The sequence below is a fragment of the Phascolarctos cinereus genome, unplaced genomic scaffold, assembly GCF_003287225.1.
Source record: "Phascolarctos cinereus isolate Bilbo 61053 unplaced genomic scaffold, phaCin_HiC Scaffold_5;HRSCAF=322, whole genome shotgun sequence".
NCBI lineage: Eukaryota > Metazoa > Chordata > Mammalia > Diprotodontia > Phascolarctidae > Phascolarctos > Phascolarctos cinereus.
Window position 1 is genome coordinate 472,928,607 of NW_027555958.1, and position 24,038 is coordinate 472,952,644.

The 24,038-nt window shown below is 40.1% G+C and overlaps 1 protein-coding gene and 1 non-coding gene across 2 annotated transcripts in view; one reads left to right on the forward strand and one right to left on the reverse strand.

Moving 5' to 3' along the window:
- Nucleotides 1–24,038, reverse strand: part of NEGR1 (neuronal growth regulator 1) — a 1,072,626-nt gene that overhangs the window by 456,919 nt on the left and 591,669 nt on the right. The gene's annotated exons all lie outside the window — the stretch shown is intronic.
- LOC144458062 (U6 spliceosomal RNA) lies at nt 2,785–2,892 on the forward strand. The gene has a single exon (XR_013487613.1). It is a non-coding gene; the product is annotated as a U6 spliceosomal RNA (small nuclear RNA).

Here is a 24,038-nt window from a genome sequence, read left to right on the forward strand (position 1 = left end):
GATTTGCTCAAGGTTGTCTAAGAAATGAGACTCAGAGATGCAATTGGAACCTAGGTGTTCTGACTCAAGAGGTGGTGCTTTTTCCTTTGTTTTTTACTTTCTAACTAGATATCCACTAAACTCCTTTCCAGCTCAAAGTCCTACTATTCTTTATCAGTGGACACCTGTAAGTGTTGCAAGTCAACAGCATATAATTTTTAGGGACTATAGGGTGCAGAAATAAATAAAAGGCATACAAATCAACAGCAAATTTCACTCCATCTTCTTCCTTCCCTTCATTTCTCCCCAACCACAAGAGGACATAATTAATATATTAGTTCTAGGTGGGTCACTATGGCAGCCATAAGAATCCAATTCCCCAAAGCTAAAGTTACTGGATTTCCTATTCACCATGGTCAGGGGCTATTCTTTATCTATTTGAACAGTGTAATAGAAGGCAGTATGGCAGAGTGCAAAGAACCTGGTGATAGAGTCAGAGAATTGTAGTTAAATTAAATAAATTAATGTAATTCTATAGCTTTGGGCAATTTAATTTTCTCCTAGCACCTCAAATTCTTTTCCTGCAAAGTGATGGGGTCAGACAAGCTGATCTTTAGGTCCCTCCCAGTTCTAAGTCCTCTGATGCTCAGTAAGTCAGAACTGTTTTACTTGCTTCCAAAAGCCAAGGTCTAGGACATTAAAAAATTATCATAGGTTAGCAAGACATGTTGCCTGGTTTGGGGACCCTTAAGTAAGCAACTTAGCATACATTGAATGATTTATCCAAGGCTTGTTAGAAAGGGAGGATCTAGCCTAACCTTTTTCTTCACCAGAGGGGAAAACTCCAGCACTTCTGCTGAACAGTATTATCTAATTTTGTCAATAGTTTAGACCACATGGATTTTTATTTCCCCTTCATTGGGTCTAGAAGATCAATAGTGGGCATGCAAGTGTTGATCCACTAGGATTTCAGACCCCTGCTGTACAGCTGGCTATTATTCAACAGACTTGGTGTATTCAAAGTCTGAAAAAAATAGTAGTTAAAATCCAGCCCACAATAGTAGATAGACCCGTAGGCAACTGCGGCAGTGGCAGCGGCATGAAGTACACAGCACGTGACTGGTAGTGTTGTCTATTTTTTTACTCTGTGGCTGCAGTTCTAGGGTATTTCAACCCTTCCCTTGGCATAAAGTTAACTGTGAAATGTGTGGGTTGATAAACAGTAATTCACACCTATACAAACACACACACACACACACACACACAGAGCCTATGCTCTTATCTGCAGAATTATCTCCTTTATCATAGTCTGCTTCCAAGTGTTACCCACTAGAATCTTTTTGGGTTACCCACTGCCCACAGAAAGCAATCTGTCAGGTACATCATTTGCTCGAGAAGTAAACCAACGCACATCCCCCAGAATGGTTCTGGCAGATTTCTCTGGCCAAATTCCTGGCAGCTGCCTATTCCCCACATCAGCACAATGGAGAGAGCCCAGATGTGACCCATTAAACCACAGCTGCCTTCCCTGTAAGCATTTCCTGTGGCAAACTACTCACTTCAGGGACCTTTAAAACACACCAACAAAGTCTAGTGCCTTTCCTCCCAATTCCAACCCAATTCTTGAGCTCAGTTTCAGGTTATGATTTGGAAGAGTTACTGAGGTAGGGTTTGGGGGTCGATGGAAGCCAGGTTAGGGTTTCTACAGCTTTCCCTCCTTGATCCTGGCATGCAACTTGACTCTACTCTCGAGAGTCCGAATGAGCCCTAAATTCATGACATGTAACAATGTACTTCCTATCAAACACTATCAGTGAAGATAGCAGGAATCTCAAATGATTAATTTAATAGACTCATCACATTGGGTCTATATGTTTTCCTTACAATTCCAGTGGAAAAAAAAGTTAACCTGTCTTCTTTATTTACTTCCTGCATGACCTTAGGCAAATCATTTACATTTTCTGAGCCCCAGTTTCTTCATCTTCTAAATGGGGGCCTTGGACTCCATGATCTCCAAGATCTCTTTCATCTCCTGATCTCTGACTTTGTGATCATACATGAAAATAGAGGATTAAAAACATAAAAAGAAACTTTAAGAAAAAAATCAGGACATAGCTGCTCATCAACTCACAAAATAATAGAGTTAGGTCTACAAACTAAAGAGGTGGTGATACTGGGAGGTGGGTACTATAATAAAAATAATAATAGCTAGTATTTATAGAGAAATTTCAGGTTTGCAAATCACTTTACAGATACCATCTCCCTTTATTCCCCAGTAACCCCAAGAGGTAGGAATTGTTATTATTCTCATTTTATAGGACAGCATACTGAGGAAGCCAAGGTCAAGACCAGGGGTAATACAGCTAGTAAATGTTTCCAATTGGCTTTGGACTCAGGTCCTCCTGAGTCCAAGTCCAGTGCTCAGAACACTGTGAAACCTTGCCACTCGTCTAGGGGGCAGCTAGGTGGCACAGTGGATAGAGCACCAGCCGTGGAGTCAGGAGGACCTGAGTTCAAATTTGGCCTCAGACACTTGACACTTACTGGCTGTGTGACCCTGAGGAAGTCACTTAACCCCTTTGACTAGTCCCTCCCTCACCCCCCAAAAAAAGTCACTCACTGATCTAGCAATGAAATAAGAAGAAAAGAGCTACTGGGGGGTCATTTTCAGGCTGGACTGCCAAGATGGGGAATTTGAGGAAGATAAAGAGCCAATGAGAGAACACCAGTGGTCAGAAAATAAGAGATAGGAAGTTAACACACTGAAGTTTTGGAACCCACTGAGATCTTTGGAAAGGAGTATAGGCTGTTTCCTTGAGCAGCACATGTCCTGAAAATGGAATGTGACATATAAGAAGAGCATGGAGCTAGCATAAGGATGACTTGTAAACTGCTGAAGCATATCATATTTTTAATAATAGCATTTACATAGCACTTTGATGTCTGCAAAACATTTTAAAAATGTTATCTCATTGAATCCTTACAACAAGCCGAGGAAGTAGTTGCTATTGTTATGCCCTTTTTATAGAAGGAGAAATTCAGGCACACAAAAGTTAAGTAACCTGGGGCGGAGCCAAGATGGCGGAGTGAAAGCAGTGACTTGCTTGAGCTCTCCTCCAAACCCCTCCAAATACTCATAAAAAATGGCTCTAAACAAATTCTGAAGCAGAAGAACCCACAAAAAGACAGAGTGAAACAAATTTCCAGCCCAAGACAACCTGGATGGTTAACCAGAAAGGTATATCGTGTTGGGCAGGGAGAAGAACACAGTGTGGCGTGGGCGCGCAGGCCGCAGCAAAACTGGAGCAGACTCAGAGAACTGAATGTCGGGCAGCTGTGGGGGCTTCCAGACCTCTGAACCCACAAACACCAAAGACAACTTAGAAGGTCAGTGGGAAAAGTCTGTTTCTTCGGTGAGAGAGGACGTAGGTCAGAGCCAGCTCCAGAGCACAGAGTGCACAGCATGGGCGCCAGGGCGGTGGCTGCATCCTGAGCTTCCAGCCCACAGACTAAGGAGGAATCAAGTGGCTGATGAGAGGGGGATTTCAGGGATCTCTTTGCCAGGGCTGAGGCAGGAATCTCTTGCTTTGCCTGTGCTTGGATCTGGGTCACAGTTCTGGGCAGCAGTCCTAGGGTGAGAAGGAGCGCTGGCATGGTGGAGCTTGCAGTGGCAGTGGACAGGAAACCCTCCTCACAGTTCCAGGGCAGAAGGGATTGCTTGTGGTCACTAATAGACCACAGCACAGTCCAGGAAAGGAGTAAACACCTCGCCCCTTATCATACCACCTTGAAAGAACGGAAAATTTACAGGTCCCTACAAGTATCTCTGGAAACAGCTGTATAAACTCCCAAAGATTGGGACAGTACATTCTCCACATTGGAAGCAGACTCTTACATTAACAAAGAGTTTAAAACTCAAGTAATTGGCTGGGATCATGAGCAAGCAGTGCAAAAAGAGTCAGACTATATTATCTTACTTTGGTGACAAAGAAGATCAAAACATACAAGCAGAAGAAGACAACAAAGTCAAAGCTCCTACATCCAAAGCCTCCAAGAAAAATATGAATCAGTCTCAGGCCTTGGAAGAACTCAAAAGGGATTTTGAGAAGAAAGTAAGACAAGCAGAGGAAAAGCTGGGAAGAGAAATGAGAGTGATGCAAGAAAATCATGAAAAACAAGTCAACAGCTTGCTAAAGGAGACCCAAAAAAATACTGAAAAAATAACACCTTAAAAAATAGCCTAACCCAAATGGCAAAAAAGAGGTCCAAAAAGCCAATGAGGAGATGAATGCCCTAAAAAGAAAAATTGGCCAAATGGAAAAGGGAGTCCAAAAGATTACTGAAGAAAATACTTCCTTAAAAATTAGAATACAGCAATTGGAAGCTAGTGACTTTATGAGAAATTATGACACTGTAAAACAAATCCAAAAGAATGAAAAATTAGAAAACAATGTGAAATATCTCATTGGAAAAACAACTGACCTGGAAAAAAGATCCAGGAAAAGAGAATTTAAAAATTATTGGACTATCTGAAAGCCATGATCAAAAAAAGAGCCTAGGGGGCAGCTAGGTGGCACAGTGGATAAAGCACCGGCCCTGGATTCAGGAGGACCTGAGTTCAAATCCGGCCTCAGACACATAACACTTACTAGCTGTGTGACCCTGGGCAAGTCATTTAACCCCATTGCCTAGCAAAACCAAAAAGCAAACACACAAACAAACAAACAAACAAAGAGCCTAGACATCATCTTTCAAGAAATTATCAAGGAAAACTGCCCTGATATTTTAGAACCAGAGGGCAAACTAGAAATGGAACGAATCCACCCATCTCCTCCTGAAAGATATCCCTAAAGGAAAACTAGGAATATTGTAGCAAAATTCCAGAATTCCCAGGTCAAGGAGAAAATATTACAAGCTGCCAGAAGTAAACAATTCAAGTACTGTGGAAACACAATCAGGATAACACAAGATTTAGCAGCTTCTACATTAAAGGACCACAGGGCATGGAATATAATATTCTGGAGGGCAAAGGACATAGGATTACAACCAAGAATCACCTACCCAGCAAAACTGAGTATAATCCTTCAGGGGAAAAATGGTCATTTAGTGCAATAGAGGACTTTCAAGCATTCTTGATGAAAAGACCAGAGCTGAATAGAAAATTTGACTTTCAAACACAAGACTCAAGTGGAAAATGAAGAGGTAAACAGGAAAGAGAAATCATAAGAGACTTATTAATGTTGAACTGTTCACATTCCTGCATGGAAAGATTATATTTATAACTCATGAGACCTTTGTCAGTATTAGGGTAGTTGGAGGGGGAAAATTATATGAATGAAGATAGATAGATAGATAGATAGATAGATAGATAGATAGATAGATAGACAGACAGATAGGTAGAGGGCACAGAGTTAGTTAAAGATTAAGGGGTCATATCTGGAGAATAAAATTAAGGGATGAGGGAATATTATTGTAGGAGAAGTAGAAAGGGAGAGGTAGAACGGGGTAAATTATCTCACAAAAAAACAGAAAAGAAAAGGCTCTTACAGTGAAGGGAAAATGGGGGAGGGTGAGAGGGAATGAGTGAATCTTATTCTCATAGGATTTGACTTAAGGAGGGAATAACATACACATTCAATTGGGTATGGAAATTAGTCTTACCCTACAGGAAAATAGGGGGAGAAGGGGACAACAGAACAGGGGGATGATAGAGAGGAGGGACAATTGGGAAAGGGGGTAATCAGAAGCAAATACTTCTGAGGAGGGACGGGGTCAAAAGAAAGAATAGAATAAATGGGGTGGCAGGATAGGATCAAGGGAACTAGAGTTAATTTTTCACAACATGTCTACTATGGGAGTGTTTTGCATAACTGCACATGTATAACCTATATTGAGGTGCTTGCCTTTTCAATGAGCGTGGGTGGGGAGGGAGGAAGGGAGAAAATTTGGAACCCGAAGTTTTAAAAACACATATTTAAAAATAGTTTTCACATGCAACTGGGAAATAAGAGATACAGGAAATGGGGTACAGAAATCTATCCTGCACTACAGGAAAATAGAAGGGGAAGGGAAGGGGATAAAAGAAGGGGGGGAGAGATAGAAGAGAAGACAGACTAGGGAAAGGGGTATTCAGAATGTATGCCATCTTGGGGTGGGGGAGGGGAGAGATGGGGTGAAAATTTGGAACTCAAAATCTTGTGGAAGTAAATGTTGAAAACTAAAACTAAATAAATTTATATAAAAAAAAAAGTTAAGTAATCTGCCCAGGGCTACACAGCTAGTAAAATGTTTGAGGCTGGATTTGAACTTAGGTCTCCCTGACTCCAGGTCCAGTGTTCTGACCACTGTACCACCTAGCTTCCCTCAAGTAAGCACAATCAGGAAACAGTTAATATAATCATAACAACATTGGAGAGACAGATTTGAAAGACTTAAGTACTCTGATCAACTTAATGACCAGCCACAATTCCTAGATATCAACTATGAAGCATATCATCCACTTCCTGACAGAGAGATGCTTTACGTATGGTGCATAATGAGATTTTTTATTTATGGACATGGAATTTTGATTAGACTATGTATATTTGTCACATAGATTTTGTTTTTGTCTTTTTTCTTTTTTTCAATTTGGGTGAGTGGGAGGGAAAGAAATTATATTCTTGTTACCTAAAACTAATTTGAAAAAACTGAAATCAATTAAAAAAATGAAAACAAATAGGTACGGGGAGCTAGAGGATGACAGCTTTGCTGATCATCCCCAAAGGCCAGCGTGGAAGTCTCCTTCTGAGTGTGTGGTAAGAATTCTTGGCATCCTCTCCTGGTATGATCTGAGCCAATTTAGCTTACTTGGACCTCAGGTTTCTCATATGTAAATTAAATAGGTTGTACTTAGTGATTTTCAAGGTCCTGTCCAAGTTTTGAATCAATAATCCTGGCTGTTGTTGTTGTTTTTTTCCCTCATAGCTGTGGAAGTTGTCTGCATTGTGGATGCATATCAATCCCCCACCCCCAATTAAGGAATAAGTTGAAAGGTGACTCTTTCATTCCAAGGGTCTATAATTGTGTTCCCATCTCTCCATTCACTCTCATCAACTTCTACCTAACTATAATCTGAAAGTAAGGGATAAATCCTAGGACAGGGATCAATCACCTCCTTCTGTTCACATCCCCACTGTCTCTTATGGCCACTACCAGGGTTTATATATCCACCCTTACCAACCTTTAAATAGTGGAATGCAGCTTTGTCAGACCTTATCAAAAAGCATTGCAGAAGATCCTTAGAACTTTGATTCCGTAGCTTTTCTAAATGCTCCTTCAGTCCAGATTCCTAGTTTTCTCAATACAGGAACATTTGCTTCGCCTAAGAAGCTCGGTGACCATAGGAGGTGTGTACTTCTCAGTAGACTTGAGTTCAAATTCTGTCCCAGATTACTTTCAGCTGTAGGAGGGAGGGCCAGTCACTTCATCTATCTCAGACTAAGTTTGACAATGTGCAAAATGATTGTCGATGGCCTCCAAGATCCCTTACAAACCAAAATTTAAGATCTCATAACCTGTATAGATTGTTAACTGATCTACAGAATGCCACTTGAGGATATAAAGAGGTTAAATGACTTGTCTGGGATCATACAAATAATATGTGTCAGAATCAGGAATAGAACCATGTCTCCTTGGCTAGTACTCAATCTTCAATATGCTTATCCACGTAAAAACATATAAATCCTTTGCCTTGTTCCATTGGCTTTAGTGATCTCCAAGAATCTAATGGTTAGCTTAAAAATAAAAGTTACGCATTATTACAAAGAGTAAGATGTGATCATCTTATATAAAAGAGTGTTGTCAAACATGACTCAGGGAAGGGACATAGTTCCGTTACGGGGAAAAAATGTGGAGGACAACAGGTTGAGGTTGTGGGAACAAAATAATAATCTTAGCAATTAGAAATATTCAAAAGTCGAATGGACAGCCTTGGGAGTAAAGTAAGCTAGGTTCTTCTAATAAGAGCTTTTTAGAAAAAAGACTGAATGACCATCCATAGAGCAGGTCATCAAGGGCACTGTTATTGGGCCACCAAACTGTTTTCTTAACCTCTGAGGACTCCTCCACTTCCAACAATTGGTGATCTTTGATGCTCACTCAGAGATCTATGTGAGAAAGCAGGATTTTTGTTTTCTTTGTCTTTTTGTTATGATCTGAAATAGTAATTGCATTGATGTAGTGAATTCGTGGTGTGGAAATTCTTTGTACTTATGCTGACATTCTGTATGATACAGTCTTATCATTGCTTAAGGGCAGTGAGAAGCGTTTTTCTGTGTAATTTTTGCGGCTGAACATAGGAAGGGAAATTTGTCAGAGAACTTAGATCCTTGTTTTCATTTGAAGAAAAATACTATGAATTTAGAAAATAACATTAATGCAACTCATACACATGAAAAGGAGGATTTGAACTTGCGTCTTCCTGCCTTCAATGCCAGTCTTCTCTGCTCACTGCTTTTGATGAAAGAGAGCTCATTCATTGAGACCTATATTTTTGATACAAATTTCTTTCTACATTTTCTCAAAGTGAAAAGTTTGATTTCTTTTAGTTTTATCATAGAGCAACTCTCAAAAAGTCATCCCTAACCCTTCAGCCTGTGCCAGGTGCTTTCAAGCCATTTGCATGGTGACATTCAGAGACCCTATCTAAAATTGGGCTCCAGTGCAAATGGCCACTCTGTCTGTTCCCAGATCATTAGTCATCCTGACCTAAGTGGGTTCTCTTATAATTCAATATCATGGAAATTACTTTATGACATTAACTATATAATATTCAAAAATTACATGAATTATTGAAATATTATGCCAACTGCCAAGAAATATATGAGTTCACATGAAAAGTTCCATTTTTAATTATTCATTGTAAAGGACTCTGGTCTCTTGATAGAAATTGTTTCGCACTGGGGCTATCTTCTGGGACATTCATTTAAATATGAATCCTAAAAAAGCTTGAAACCTCAGATACTCCTAAATCTCATGTCCCTTAATAAGAGGTCACACCATTCAGGCTACTAATTCCTATCAAATGAATTAATAGAAACTCACTGGCCTCTTCTAGGTTTCACAGCAGTGAGTAGCTGGCAGAAGTGAGGATGATTTGTTTGCGATGCTGAGCTGTTTTCTGTGATGTCACTTGCCCTTTTGACCAGTACATGAGTAGCACAAAGGACATCATGCAAAAAATGCTGGCAGTTGGAAGAAAAAGGAGTCCTAGCCTCATATTCAAAGCAGTATTCACAAGGAAAATAGAGCAACAGCCAAAGCTATGAACTCAAGATGAACCAAGCAAGGCTTAGAGCATCATTCTGTGCATTCATCTATGTATTCCTGGCAGGTGCTAAACAAGGGCCAGGCTAATTATACTGAAATAAACCTGGAGGGTTCAAGGATGTAGACCCTGAAGAATCAGAGCCAGGCCTCTGACACAACCAGGGACATCTGAAAAAAAACAAAACAATCTCATTGAGCAGATACCATTCACTCCCATGTAGAGTTCTCAGAAGCACCGCATATCAGAGTTTGAAAGGGATAAAGGCCCTTCTGTTTATCATGTACCTGAAGAAGAATCCAATCCACAAAGATAATATTTGATAGAGATAAGAAGTGATAAGGTGCTTAGCACAGTGCCCATCCATAGTGGGTGTTTTAAATGCTTATTTCCTCCCCCCTTCTACAGCATCACAAAGAAGCGGTCAGCTTCCCTTCATTTGTAGACCTTCACTAAGGAGGAACATGACACTTTGTGAGGCCCCCCACTTTATCTGGGGATAGCTCCAATTGTTAGAAACCTTTTTTTTTAAACTACTGGGAAATTAGCCAAAATTTCTTCTTTTACTCCCCACTCTTGCTCCTATTTCTGCTTCTAGGACCAAGCAGAGAAAATGATAGCCCCTTATAGATTTGAATGCAGTGATTTTAGCCCACCACCCACCCCACTGCCCCAAGTCCTCTCTTCTTTGGCTCAAATTCCTTTAGGATGTTCTTATATGGCATAGACTTGAGACCCTTCACTGCCCTGATTGCCCTCTTGTAGACAACATCCAGCTTGGTGAGATTCTCCTTAAACTGTCTCACTCAAAGCTGAACAAAGCATTCCTAATCAGGGAGGAACACAACGAAAATATCCCCTCCCCAGTCCTAGAAATGTTACTTCTAACTCTAATCTCAGTGGTTCAGTGTAAAGAGGATTGGACTTCAAGTTAGAAGAACAGAGTCCAAATCTTGTTTAACCTACCTTTGAGACCGTGGGTGAACTAAATACTCTGTGACTCAATTTTCCCATCAGTAACACAGAAGGATCATCTGCATTTATCAAGCAACAAAAATTTTATCAAGTGCATATTATGTGTCAGACGCTGTAATAGTTTATGATGATACAAAATCCAAAGGGAAACTGTAGCTGGAGGCATTTGCAGGGTGTTTATATTCTAAGGGAGGAAACAATATATACATATATAGGAATATACAAAACACATCCAAAGCAGATGCAAAATAACCTTCGAGGGAAAGCCCCAAATAGCTAATGGGGCTGGGGAAAAAAACAAAAAACAAAAAACAACACTTTTGCAGGAGGTGAGCTTTAAAGAAAACCAGGGATTTCAAGAGGCGGAGGCGGGATAGAACGTTCCAGAAATGGCCAACAGCTAGTAAAAAGACAAGGAGAGAAGGGAGACAAGTGACCTGCATGAGGAACCACAGGCAAGTTAATCAGTCCTCAAGTATTTATTAAGCATCTGCTATGTGCCAAGCTAATGCTAAGGATAGAAAGAAAGGTAAACAGTAGACCATATTCCCAAGGAGCTCAGTCTAAAGAGTCAGACAACATGAAAACAATTATGTGCAAATAAAAATTGGAAGTAATCTCAGAGGGAAAGTGCTAGTGATATGTGTGTGGTGGGGGCAGGGGGATGGGGCCAGGAAAGGCCCCTGCAGAAGAGGACATTTGAACTAAGTCTTGAAGGAAGAATTCAGCTAGGTTGTAGGGTGAGAGAAGTAAAATAATGTCAACAAGCACACAGTATGTGCTTACTGTATGCACTATGCTATTTATTGGGATTATAAAGGCGAAAAGGCATTGTCTTCAAGGATCTAGTGATCTAGTGGGAAAGAAAACATATAAACTACTACATAACATGATATAGAGAGAATAAATTGAGGACCATCTCAGAGGTAAGAGTGACATGAAAGGAGATCTGAAAAAGGCTTCTGGAGAATAGGAAGCTTTAGTTGGGACTTGAAAGGAGTAATGGAAGCCAGTAGAAGGTAAGAAGCCTGGCCACATGGGAAGGGGGCAGGTTATGGAGACCAACCCGGAGGCTCTTGCTACCATCCACATTAAAGATGAGGAGGAGGCACAGGCAAGGGATGTGGTGTAGAAAGGGCAAGGTTTGGCAAATGATCTCATATGTGGGACAATGGAGAGTGAGGTATCGAGGAGGACACAGCATTGTGAACCTGGGAGACCAGAGGGATAATGTGGCCCTCGACAGCAATAGAAAAGAGCTGGGTTTAAGGTGAAAGATCAGGAGATCTGCTTGGGATATGCTGAGCTTGAGATGCTGAGTTGACACCTGGCTTGGACATCTTCAATGGGCATTGTCAGTGTGACACTGCAGATCAAGAGAGGAATGGCAGCAAAATAGACTGATGCCCTCCAACCCACCCACCCCCCCCCCGCCATCTCCTAAGAGCCTAAACATGGCCACTTTCTTTTCACTAACAAGTCACATAGAGTGTAGGTATGGACCCCTGTAAGCGGCACAGCTCTCTTGGACTCATTTCAAATTCTTGAAGATGCATCCTAATCATTTCAGTGCTATTATCTCTTAGAGGGAAAATTGTTAACACAATTACAAGTCTTTCCCCTGATGTTTAATAAGTATCAGCTGGGTCAGAGAGGCATATTCTCTGATACCCTAAAATATTCTTCTGGACTTTAGTAATTAATGATTTAAAATCTTGTAATACATCTCCTTCTTTTTCTTTCTTTTTCTTTTTCTTTTCTTTTTTTTTAGGCAATTGGGGTTAAGTGACTTGCCCAGGGTTACACAGCTAGTACGTGTCAAGTGTTTGGTCTAAGGCCGGATTTGAACTCAGGTCCTTCTGACTTCAGGTCCGGTGCTCTATCCACTGCGTCACCTAGCTGCCCTCATCTCCTTCTTTAGTCCACAGATCAATAAGGAATTATTTACCACAGTATTTGTGAAGAACATTAATGTGTCTTCATGCTTTCAGAGGACTAGACCTCTAGGATACCACTTCCTATAATTCTGCACTGGGCTTCTCTAGACTTCTTTTCTGTCATGACGCAGGTGTCTTCTTACCCTGAAAGATTGCTCTACCCCTACAACCTTCTCGCCATACAATCTACTTTGACCTATGACCTATGACCCCTTACTCTCCTTGGTCACTTGCCCTAGAATGTTCATTTCAAGGAAAAGTACCTAGACCTGACATGTTCAATGCTTTCTGCCTCACTGGGCTCCATTCCTGACTTGGGACTTTTTTGCCATCATGCCCCATGCACATATATCTTCCCCTCCCCTTCCTTTTTCTGCTTCCTTTCATATACTTTCTTGCTCTGTTAGAATGCAAGCTTCTTAAAGGCAAGGACTGTCCTTCTTTTTGTTTCTATTGTACTTGTAGGGTGTTTTCCTGGCACATAACTAGTGCTTAAGAAATGGTTACTGAGGTGAATGATATTATGTAGTTTAATTTTCACCATAATTGCCACCACAATGAATTTTTTTAAACAAAAAATGAGGATGCGATTGGAATGCATACTATTGAAGAGTAGGAATAAGAAGTAAGTCAAGGACTGAAGGGTGTAAATAAAAAAGGACATCAAGGGACTAAAGGAATCCAAGACACAGGTTTATAAAGAGATGTTGAATGAAGCTCAGTGGTTGACGAATGGCAACGTGCCTTTCAGCAAACCCTTCCTGACCAAGACTTTCTAGAATCTTCTAGTATCAGTTGTACTCAAAGAGGAATAAAATGACATCATGATGTTGGGTTAAAGTACAAGGTATATGACCGTTGCTGTGTAGACCAATATGAGCTCAGAAGACTCTACCACAAACTGGGCACAAATAGTCCACAGAGATGTCTCTAAATTTGTACACCTCACGCTTCTTTTGAGCTACTACAATTCTGGTTTGCTCACAGAGCATAGCTTTCTTTAAGGTGGGCATGCCAGGCTGGATGGTCCTGTGCCAGAATCTCCCAAGGCTCAAAACTGATGCCAAAGTTCTTCAGAGCGATCTTGACTTTGTCCTTGTATTGCTTCTTCTGACCTCCATGTGAGCACTTGCTTTGTATAAGTTCTCCAAAAAATAGTCTTTAGGCAAACATACATTTGGCATTTGAACAATGTGGCCAGCCCATGAGAGGTGCACTCTCTGCAGTAGAGTTTGAATGCTTGGCAGTTTAATGACTAGTATCTTGTCTTGCCAGGCAATCTTCAGAATCTTCCTAAGACAATTCAAATGGAAGCAGTTCAATTTTCTGGCTGGTATACTATCCAGGTTTCACAGGCACAGAACAATGAGGTCAGCGCAATGGCTCTGTCAGACCTTCAGTTTGGTAGGCATTCTAACATCTCTTCTATACCACACTGTCTTATAGAGCCTCCCAAACACACTGAGCTAGCCCTGGCAACGTGGGCATCAACCTCACCATCTATGTGGACTTCCCTAGGAAGCATACTGCCAAGGTAAGTGAACTTATCCACAGCATTTCAAAACTTCTCCATCCGCTATAACCGATGGTCACTTGTATGGATGGTGTGCTGGTGGTTGATGGAGAAACTCTTTTTTTGCTGTTAATTGTCAGGCCAACATTAGCTTTCAGCTTTTTAATGTTAAATGATTTACTGTCAGTGCAGTGCCTGGCCTTGATGCCATTTTGGCCCTCAGTGAAGGCATCTGATAACAACACAGAAACATCCCACTAAAAAGCATGAGAGAAAGCACATGGTCTTGCTTTACTCCATTGGTGATTGGGCAATGAGAACACTGTCTATTATCCAGGACCCGAACAAACAACTTAATTCTGCCACGATCTGATACAAGCCCTAGCAATTTAGAGTATCAAAGGCCTCGGTCTGCTCAATGAATGTTTTGTATAAACCTCTGTTGTGCTTGTACTCTCTTGGAGTTGTCAGGCAGCAAACATCATATTGACTGTTCCTCAGCCCTTTTTGAAGACACACTGACTCTCAGGTAGATGACCATCTTTCAGATGAAGGAATAACCAGTTAAGGAGGACTCTGGCAAGAATCTTGCTGGCAATGACTAAGAGAGAGACCCTCCTGTGATTGCCACAAGACAATTTATTTTCTGTTCCTTTACAGAAATGAACAATGGAAACACACTTGATCTCCTGCATGATAACCAGCTCTTGCTCTATAACCCAGAAAACTTGAGTCAACTTTTGTATGAGCAGTGGACTTCTTACCTTGTAGATCTCTGGTGGAATGGAATCAGCACTAGGTGTTCTGTCATAGAAGAGGAGCACAATGACTTTCAAAACTTCTTCAATTGAAAGTTTGGCTAGAGAGGAATTGACTTCAAATTGAGGTACATGGTCAATGGCTTCAGCATTGGTTGATGAAGAGTCTGTTGAGGACATTATGGAAGTGCTCTCCCTATCTCAGGATCATGTCTTTAGAACTGATTGGTGTGGCTTCACCAGCACTGAGTAGTTGAGATAAACCAAAAGTTTTTGGCCCTGAAATACTCGTTAGGGCATCTTAGAAACACTTTGGATTGTTAATATCAGCATCAAAGTGAATTTCATCTCACTTCTTATTGAGATAAGAATCTTACATTTCTCTAAGCTTTGCTTGTACTTTGCTTCTGATGGAATTCAACACTGTCATCTTAGACACAGACAAATTGTCCTAATGGTAAACCCTATAGAGTTTTCATTTTTCATTTAGCAGCTTTTGAATTTCCCCATCATTTTCATAGAACTAATCTTAATGTTTGTGAATATTCTGGCCCAGATGAGTAAATGCAGTAGTATATATCAAATCTCTGAAAATTACATGCTCCTTTTCTACCATTGCCAACCTTGTGCTGATTCAGCTTTCCCCACAAATCACCAACAAACTGTTCCTGCATGGAGAAATACTCCAATCTGTTAGCATTAAGTCTTCTGACAGCCATCTTGCCTCGGGGCCACCATCTTTGTTAAATGCAAATGCTTAGCTTAGAGAGAATAAGTCTACAATTGGTCCAGCACTCTGTACTACACATTGCTTTCATCATTCTCGCATCCTTTCTGTCTTCTCTCCTTGCAATGATGTAGTCTATTAAATGCCAGACTAAGCAGCTAGGTAGTATAGTGCATAGAGTGCTGGGCCTGGAGTCAGGAAGACTCACCTTCCTGAATTCAAATCTGGCTTCTGACCCTTGTTAGCTCTGTGACAAGTCACTTAACCCTGTTTGCTTCAGTTACTCATCTGTAAAATGAGCTGGAGAAGGAAATAGCAAACCACTTTAGTATCTTTGCCAAGAAAATTCCAAATGGGGTCACAAAGAGTCAGACATGGCTGAGAAAATGACTGAACAAGTTAAATGCCAGTGCTTTCTGTAAGGGTACATCGATGAAGTCTTATCATGTTCAGGTAAATGGAAGGTGATGTTGATGATGAGAAGGTCACGGGAGACACAAGTCATCAGTAGTAAGTGACCACTGCTGCTCCTATTTCCAATTCCATTTGTCCCAAGAACTCCCCGCCATGCCCGATAGTCTATGCCTATGCTGGCATTAAATAATCCAGAATTATCAGCACATGATGATGAGGGCCTCTAGGTCTTCATCAAAAACAATCTTTAACCTCATCAGGGTTCATCATGGTGGGAGCATTCACACTGATGATGGTGGCGTGGCACTTTCCTCTAAGCGGGAATCACATTCTCATAGGCTTGCCATTCGCTCCTGTGGGGTGCCATACAAGATTTTTGACTAGATTAGATGTGATAGCAAAATCTACACCAGTTTCACAGTGTTCCTCATCAGTATAACCATTCCAGAAAAACACATATGTGGCCTGATTTCAGCAAGTTGCACTTCATTTGCCAGATTTGTTTCTCTCAGGGAAGCTATTTGGATGTTATATCTGCTGAGTTCTTTTGTAACAAGAGCTATTTCAGGTCTACTGGATTTTGTGTTGTCCATGAACATACATGCATTCCATGTACCAATGGTGAGTAGAGTCATGTTTGCAAAAGTTTTTGTACATTTTTGTATTTCAACAGCAGGGTGGGATCCCCACCTGCCATGGTAAACAAGCCAGGCTTAGGAGAAACATAATTTGGGGGAGGGGTCACCTTTTCTAGCCCTTTATTCCAGGAGGTAGCAGTGCTATCCTTAAAAAGGTTGTTCAGGTAAACAGAAGGCTGCCAAATCCCACTGCCGTTTCAACGCAGTAAGAAGACAACCCTCTGGCCTGGGCTGCCTGTGTGCAGAAACTCTAGTTTCCCGTGCACCTAAACCTGCTTCTTTATCACCAGCCTGTTGTTACAGGACTTTGAGGAAGGTAAAACAGTAAAATAATAAAATGGTAACACTAAAAGAGTTGAATAGTAAAATGGTGTGGGTAATGTCTTTTGACTCACTCATAAATTACATTTAATTGAGGAAGAGTTGGGCAAAGTTGTTTGCCTCACTCTCTCTTTTCCAGAGTCATCCAAGTCCAGTGGTAAGACCACAGCCAAGATGACTAGTGATGGCTTGGCATGGAGTTGATGGCCCTGATGTTTTCAGTGTCTGACCAAGTGTTCCACACCACCTGCTTCCACTGCCTTCATGGTCTAATGGAACAAATTGTTGACATCCACATTCCACAGAGGAAGTCTTCACCTCCTTGGGGCAGACATGTCCATAAGTCACTGATGGGTTTGAGGCCCACAGATAATCCTCAGCCTGATTTAGCCTGTCTGCTGAGATAGTTTTACCAGATTGTGGCCACTGCACATGCTACAGCTTCTTGGAGCCACAGGTGAGAGTGGAATAGTAGGTGAACACCAAAGGTGTATAAGTAGCCCTGAAAAAAACAAGCTTGGCAGCCCTCACACTGAAGGTGTGATACCTTTTGGAGTGCCCCTTTTGTAAATTAAATGATGCTTTTTGAGAGTTAAAGTATCATGAAAAATGTGTTTATTGGAAGACTGTATTGAGTTTCCATTGGGCATATTTCATTACGCCTAAAATACAGTAGGAACTCCATAAATGAATGATGAGTTGACTAGGCATTTTTCATTTATGCTTCTATTGACTTTCTATTTTCTTCCTATCTTCTATTTACTTTCATTTATAATTTTCATCCGATTTCATTTCTACTTCCAGGATCAGTGACTACTATATAATGATGGAATCCTTCATAATTCTTGACTTCAAGTACTTGAAGGCTTCTCCTATAAAAGATGTAGTCTGCCTGGCCCCAAACAATGGACTTTGCAGCTGAGAAGAAGTTGGAGTCAAATTTCCACCTAAGGAAAGTTTAAGTAATACAGAAATACATAAATGGAACTGCCTTTTAGTGGAATGGGCTATATCAGGAAAAAATTGAATTTTCCCTCAATAGAGGTATGTAAGCAAAGATTGAATGATCACCTGTCTGAGACATCATAGAGAGGATCTCCAGAACTTGGTTGACATAGACAAATTCTGAGATAACCAAGTGAGATGGTACAGAGGTAAAAAGAGCAGGGTTCAGGACAGACTCTTGGAGGGTACCCCATGGTTAGTAGGCATTGTCACACTGGATGAATATTGGAAAAAAAAAAAAAAGAAATCAGGAAGGAGCAGCCAGACAGCAGAAGAATCAGGGAAGAATGAATGAATAAATGAATTGCTGGATTTTTGGAAGAAATGACAAGCACATCTTCCCCCTAATGAAAAATCCTTTAACATGGTAATATGAAAATTATGGTATGTGCTTATATTTAAGCCAAATATATACACAATAACTGTCACAATGTAGTCATCCATCCACTTGTTAACATAAACAGAAGAAGGTGTGTTTCTCAGTTGAGGAATAATACAAGAGGACTCCCTAGCCCACCTAGCCAACAATTTGAATCTCATAATATTCTCTCTCTCTCTCTCTCTCTCTCTCTCTCTCTCTCTCTCTCTCTCTCTCTCTCTCTCTCTCTCTCTCTCTCTCTCTCTCTCTCTTCTCTCTCTCTCTCTCTCTCCCCCATCTCTCCTCTCTTTGTTTTTAATGCTCTTTGAATAGCCTTTTAATCTCTAGAGATAGGAAGACCTCCTACCATTCAAACATATTGCAAAAACAGTAGTAACAATAGTTAATTTCCGCCGGTCAGTTATTTCATGGAGGAAAACGGATTCAAAACGACAGGAGATTCTCCAGCTGAATGAGAGCTTTATTACCAATGTAATGTTACCATATGGGTAGGGAGTCAGCAAAATTGGGCTATGACAGCCATAACATCCTGTTTCTATCAGGGGTGAGAGCTATAATGTTTAATAGTACCTGAAGGAACTGAAGTAGTATGCTACTAAATGGCATTTTTTTGTTGTAGTTTGTCTTTTTTTTTAAGAAAGTAATGTAAAACTTAATAGAAGATTTTTTTCCTTAAAATAGAATAATGTAGTCTATTTATGGCACAGTGCCAAATACTTTGAATGCAGGAACTTTCCCTTTTCTCTCTCCCTTTCCCCTTTCTCTTTCTCTTCCTTTTCTTTCCCCCTTCTATTATTTCTTCTTTATTATTTTTATCTTAAGGAATGATGAATTGTCACATTAGGAGGGACTTCCAAGGCACTCTTGTCTACTTTATTAATGATCAAGAATTCCCCCAATAGAATAAATAGGAAATAGTTACTAGAGAGAAGCACTGGAATTAAGAGGGGTTGGGGAAGGCTTCCTGTAGAAGGTAGGGTTTGAGTTGTGACTTAAAGGAAGCTAGGGAGATCAGTAGTTGGAGTGGAGGGGAGAGCATTCCAGACATGAGGCCAGCCAGAAAGAATGCCCAGAGCACATAGACAGAGGGTCCTGTTTTTGGAACAGCCAGGAGGCCAATGAGCCACCCAAAAGAACCCTTGGTTTCCATAAGGTGACCCATTCTACCGAGAGATAACTCTGAATTTTAAAGTTTCTTCCTCTTACATTGAAGCTCATTTGTCCCATCTGCAATGACTATACAATATTTCTTTTTCTGCCCGCTGGAACTGAGTGGAATAATTCTCCTACACTATAACCTTTGAAATATTTTAAGGGAGCTCTTGTGTTTCCTTTAAATCTCATTGCAGGTATTCTTTCTCATAGGCCCAAAGGTTCATTGTTCCTGGTTTTGCCCAATGGGGTCAAGCAGAATAATTCTAATATCTTTTCCACCAGAACAGCTTTTCAAATTCTTGAAGACAGCTATCATATTCACTTTAAGTCTTCTCTTATTTGTGATATGTCACTTTTACTTTCTATTTTTTCTTCTATTTTCCTTTCTTTGAACACTTTTCTTCATCTTTCCCAGAGGGTGGTCCATGCAAATTACTCGGAGGAGGAAGAGACGTTATTGTATGTTTTTAACCTACAATTTATGCATGTCACCCATTACCCACCTTTGACTCAGTGGAATAAACTGGTGTTCTAACTTTACATATGCATCTATTAGTGTTTCCTCACCCCCATCATGTTGATTTATAGTTAATATTATGTTCTATGTTTATGTATTTTTCACAGAACAGAAGGTCAATAGTTTGTGTCAAAGAGGCCATCAGAATATATGCTTTTTCCAGGGCTCTTCAACACATAGAAAGAGATTGTTCTTTTATTTATTTTTTTGTTTGTTTGTTTGTTTGTTTAAGGCAATTGGGGTTAAGTGACTTGCCCAGGGTCACACAGCTAGTAAGTGTCAAGTGTTTGTTCTGAGGCCAGATTTGAAGTCAGGTCCTCCTGACTTCAGGGCTGGTGCTCTATCCACGAGATTGTCCTTTTAAAGTTATATTCTATGTTTAAATCATTTAATGGGACCACAATATCTGTAACAGCTCTTGTAGTGTAGAAGAACTAGACACTAAAGGAGTTCACATCAATTAAAGAATGGCTAAACAAATTATGTTACATGAATACAATGAAATACTATTGTGCTATAAGAAATAACAAAGGGTCCAGCATCAGAGAAACCTGGGAAGATTTTTATGAACTGATACAGAGGGAAAGGAGAAGAATCAGGAGAATAGTTTGTTCTATAAAAACAACATTGTGAAGACAAACAACTTTGAAAGACTTAAGTACTCTGGTCAACTCAATGGTCAACACTAATTCTAGAGAACATAATATGAAGAATGAAGCATACCTCCTAAAACTTCCTGACACAGAGAAGATGGACCAAATATGCATAACAAAGCACACATTTTAAGACATGACCAATGGGGGAGTTTGTTTTGGTTTTCTATGCATGTTTCTTATGAAGTTTTTGTTTTATTCTTTTTCTTATTCCCCCTCCTCCATGGGGAGGCTGACTTATGGGAAAGAGAAAAGAAATACTTGCAAAAATAATTAAAAGAAATAAAGAGTATAATGAGAGCCTGATTCTGAGCAGTGGTGCCTTTAAGAGATCATTCAAAAATGAGCTGGTCTCAGAAAAATGATCCTTGCCTTTTTGTGTCTGCAAACCTCAGGTTTCAAACAAGCCACAACAGGACTCAGAGTTATTAATATCTCATGAAGCTTTTGCTAGCATCGCAGTGCTCACCTTGGTGTCTTGACAATGTTTTAATTTTATTGAATTTCCAGCTGCTGCAGATTCTGTTGGCTTACCAGCCTGTCTCCTATTATTTTCAGTGGGTATGAGGCTCCTTTGTATTTTCTCACAGATTGCTTCCAAGAGAGTGAACCACCAAATGGTTGCTACTATTCAACAGTCTATTATATGAGTCCTATCATTTCTCAATCTATTTGGGAGGGGCTTTAGGACCTGCAAGTGTATGTCTGTCAGGCAGTGGTGGACAGTAGAAGGGAGATGTGTGGGTATATGTGTGAGGGACTATAATAAATTATCATCTAAGTAAAGGTTTTGTCATTAACTAGTCAATCTTAGTTAATGGGTGGGGGACTATGTCCCTTGATTTCATGTTCTGGGGTTCCAGGAAGAAAAAGTGAGCATTTTGTTGTTATTGTTTGTCCTTCATTTTCAAAGAGGAGCAATGGCATCACAGGTTGATGTCTTGACTCATGTATGAATTGGATTTAAGCAAGGCAGAATTGCATGAAGTCATTAGCCTCACTCTTTCTTACAGAGTCATTAATACACACACATCCTTCTGTATATGTGTTTTCAAAAAAAAACATTAAAGTATTATATAAGTGTAAGTTATTACATCATTATCATTGTTATAGACTTCAGGTCGCCACCAACAACATTTTTAATACTTCTCTTGAAAATTTTCCTCTTCCCTCTTTTTTTTCATTTTTATTCTCCTTACAAAAGAATAGATATCCTTATCTATTGATGATTATTATAAAGATTTTGGCTATGCTTCCTCCTCCTAGGGCTGACAAGGACACTAAGGAAATAAATATGGCAGACATAAGAGAGAGACAGGCTGCCAGATTTCTGAGTGCACAGAGCATGGTAGTCAGTCTGCCAGTCAGTTATCACTCATTAAGTATTTATTAAGGGTGTACTTTGTGCCAGGCACTTTGCTAAGTACTAGGGATACAAAGAAAGGCAAAAGATTGTTCTTTACCTCAAGGAGATCATAGTAGAATGGGGTGGCATGCACCAGCTATGTACAAACAAGTTATACATATGATACAGACAGAATAAGCAAAAGGAAGGCATTAGAATTAAGATTGGGAAAGATTTCCTGTAGATTGCAAAACTTTAGCTGGGACTTGAAGGAAACCAGGGAAACCAGGAGGCAGAGATGGGGACCTAGTGCATTCCAGGCATGGGAGACAGTCAGTGAAAATATGCAGAACTGAGATATGGTATGTCTTGTTCCAGGATCAGCAAAGAGGCAAGAAATCAAACCTATAGTGTGACTAGATCATAGGCATAGCACGTGGGGATGACTATAGAATCGATTGTTCTCAACTACTGCCCACCAGCAGCCCCTCATGGCTACATTAAGCAAAAGCCTCTACCTTCTCTGATCTCACCTCCTCCTGACTCCTGAACAAATCTATCAGTCATGTTATCACTTCTCTTTCAGGAATCTGAACTTCTTTCACTTCTGCTTCCTTCAGATGCATCTACACATCTGTTTACACAATAAAGAATCAGAATATACCTTAGAGACCATCAAGTTTAGCCCACACAAGAACAAAACTGCCTTCTAGAAATTACCCAATGCATGCTCATTCAGTTTTTACTAATGATCTTTGGTGAGGGGGAACCCACCACCAACTGCTAAGGTAGCCCACTGCTCTTTGAGAATATCTCTATTTACTAATTAGTGTTTTTATTTTTTCCTCACAAGAATATTTCTCTTTTAACTCCCTCTCCTTTTCCATAGTTTTGCCCTCTGCAGACAAGTAGAACAAATGCAATCTCTCTTTGGTAAAATAGTCCTTAAAATATTTGAAGAAAACTCTCTACCCTACTCCCTTTTTCAAGTTTTCTTATTCATAATGAACAGACACATTCCTTCAAATCATTGTAACATAGCATGAACTCAAGAGTCTTTACCCTCCTGAGTGCCTTTCTCTGGATACTCTCCTGATTATCAATATTCTTGAACATTTTACCTCCCACTTAAATTGATTTTGCTTAGAAAGTCCCTAGCCTTGGGTTGCTAATGATTGAAACAGATGCTGCAGGATCTAGGGTGCCTGGTAGACTTCCCCACCCCCTTGTCCAACAGGAACCAAAATCATGAGGTTACAAATTGCCAATGTTCCTGTCTCTTCCACTCCACAAATGAGTTCCTCATTATTGGTCTAAATCAATTTCACCAGGGTCATTACTTTGCTTTCTACAGCCTCTAAAGTCTACATTATCAGCAAGGTAATTAAAATGTCTATCAATTATTCTGTTTTTTATAAATGAGATGTTGCCACTAGATACCTGGGGAACTGGTATGTACATGTGTATGTGTTTGTTTATATAGCAGAGTTACTTTTGTATTTGATATAAACATGTATGTTTATGCACACAGGTGCACATACATTTGTAATGATATATGTATTGTACACTATACATATGTGGCATGCATACCACATGAACATGTCTGCACATATATACATACATACACACACACACACACGTATATACAGAAAAGGGAAGGCAGCTCCCAGGAAGAAGGAGGTGATAGCTGTGGTATTCTGTGCCCTAGTAAAATGCATCTAGGATATTGTGTTAAGTTTTAGGCACCATAACTTATGAAGGGTAATGGCAGGTAAAGGAGGACAATCAGAATGATGAAGAGCTTTGGGCTTCTGCCAAAGGAAGATTCACTGGAAAAAAAGTGGATGTTTTTAGACTTGAGAATAGGAGACTTAGTCAGAATATGATAGTCATCTTCATGTCTGTCATTTGGAAGAGGGAAGAGCTCAGCCCATGAAAGGGAAAATTTATATATAGAGACCAACGTCTTCATCTTTGATAGCCAGTTGACACACTCTGCTCAAATAAAAGGCATTCCCTGAAACATTATAGCACAAAGAATAACAGTAACTCTCCTATGCCTCTTCCTCATAAAACTAGGTCACACTCTCCTATAAACGTATTCAGCACTGGTGGCAAGCATGCACATGTATTCAGAGCACTGAAGTAGAGGTGAACACATGTATGGAATGTTCACGGCTAAGTCAATTCACACCTTAAAACTTGTGCTCTTCTTAGGCCAGAGATGACTCCTCATAAGAAAGAGATTGTCTTGCAGAGTTTACTGGATTTACAGAAGGCTATCTTGCTTTACTTAGATAATGATTAACTGCTTTTTTTTTTCCAAATGAAAAAAGGAGATACAAAAGCTCATTGAAAAAAAAAGAATTCCTCAAAAATTAGAATTGGGCAACTGGAAGCTATTGAGTGTATGAGATA